Source organism: Chelon labrosus (genome assembly GCF_963514085.1).
Source record: "Chelon labrosus genome assembly, chromosome: 14".
Taxonomy (NCBI): domain Eukaryota; kingdom Metazoa; phylum Chordata; class Actinopteri; order Mugiliformes; family Mugilidae; genus Chelon; species Chelon labrosus.
Genome location: NC_140347.1, coordinates 28,777,952 through 28,780,162, shown reverse-complemented (window position 1 = coordinate 28,780,162; position 2,211 = coordinate 28,777,952).

Sequence of the window (2,211 nt, the reverse complement as noted above, 5' to 3'; positions counted from 1 at the left end):
ACCTGTTCAGCAGTATACTGTGGTCTACAGTGTCGAAAGCAGCACTGAGATCCAACAGGACCAGAACTGACACCTTGCCTGAGTCAGTGTTCAACCTTATATCATTCAAGACTCTAATGAGAGCTGTTTCTGTACTGTGGTGAGGTCGAAAGCCTGATTGAAATTTATCAAAGAGTCCACTGGAGTTTAAAAAGTTGCTAAGTTGATTAAAAACCACTTTCTCAATGATCTTGGCTATAAAAGGGAGATTTGAGATAGGTCTGTAGTTGGTTAACATGGAAGCATCCAGCGTTCTCTTTTTTAAGAGTGGTTTGATGGCAGCTACTTTTAGGGCTTTAGGAAACGCGCCTGATTGAAGTGAGCAATTTATTATTTGCTGCAGATCTGTTTGGACAGAGCTTACAATAGTTTTAAAAAAGTCAGATGGCATTGTGTCAAGACAGTATGTCGATGGTTTAAGATGCTGAACTGTGTGCTCTATGGTTTTTTGGTCAATTGTATTAAATTCTGACATAGCTGATTTATTCCTAGGTGGTTTTAAGGATGGTGTCATTTTATTATTTCGACGATTTGTGTCGATATTTTGTCTTATAGATGTGATTTTTTCATTGAAAAAGCAAGCAAATTCATTGCATTTTTCTGTGGAAGAAAGTTCTGAAACTATCTCTTTTGGGGGAGTTGTAAGCTTATCAACCAAAGCAAACAGAGTGCGAGTGTTGTTGATATTCTTATTAATCATTTCAGATAAGTGTTGCTGTCTAGCCTTGAGTAACCCGTGGTTAAAATTAAAAATACTTTGTTTGTAGAGGTCATGGTGAATTTGAAGTTTAGTTTTTCTCCATTTACGCTCAGCTTTCCTGCATTCTGTTTTCAAAGCCTTCACCATCATAGTGTTCCTCCATGGTGTTCTCTGTCTGCTCAAGATCATCCTAGTTTTAATAGGTGCAACAGTATCCATGACATTTGAGATTTTCAAGTTGAAATTATCCAAGAGTTCATCAACTGTCTCTTCACTCACGGCTGGTGACATAGCTATAGCCTCCATAAACTTAGCACTGGTATTCTCATTTATGCACCTTTTTCTAACAGACACAGAGGTTAACTGAGTGTTTGGAGTTATCTGTAAGTCAAAGAACACACAGAAATGATCTGAAAGAGCCAAGTCCTTAATATCAACAGAAGAAATGTCAACACCTTTGGAGATAACCAGATCCAGAGTGTGGCCTCGAGTGTGTGTGGGCCCTTTCACATGTTGGGAGAGGCCAAAAGTGTCCAGTAGAGAACAAAGTTCTTTGGCATTTGTGTCCATGTTATTGTCTATGTGAATATTAAAATCCCCCGTTATGATAAAAAAGTTGTAGTCCGTGCAGATAACTGACAGCAGTTCAGCAAACTCATCAAAGAATTTTCCTGGGTATTTTGGTGGTCTATAAATGATTAGAAAAATAACTTTTTCTACAGAAAAATAGGAGCTATGAATGCTCTCTAGGCTTGGACAGTGGAACAATTATGTCCTCTACTGACCTGTTGATGGGTTACTTGGCAATGAGGCAGCTCAGCTAAGCTCAGACACAACAAGATTTACTCCACACGTTGTTCACACCTACTGCAACCTTATTTGACTTACCAGTAAAATGCATATTGAACAAGTGATTTTGTATTCCATCTTTATTGTACTTAAATCGTGATGATTTTCTTAATTTTCTTCTTATGTACATATTATTTTTGCTGATGTATTTCTACCTTTTTTCTTATTGGTATGCAGTAAGTGTGCAAAAGTTCGTTAATTTAGAAACTGACCACTACTGTCATAAACTATTCATATAATTTGGAAAAAATAAAAATAAAAATAACCCTTATTTTACTTCAAAATGCTTTCTATTGACAATATTATGGGTTAATTCTACTTATTTTTCTAACATATTATATAAACTGCTTTAGAAGACGGCAGGTAACAGTCCTAGCTGGGGTTATTATAATTATATTGAGCAAGTATGTCTAACTAACGGACCAATCAGAAGCCGCGCTCAGCTGACAGCCTGTTTGGGCGGGGCATCACACCAGACGCTCTGATCGCTCATTGGACGCTGCGCTCTAAGCCCATGATACGCCAACCAATCAGGGATGTTCAGTCGATCTGACGAGGTTGTGACTGAAAACAGTCTTCTCTTCATGGAGCTGCTGCTTCTCAGCGACGGTATGCATTGATGG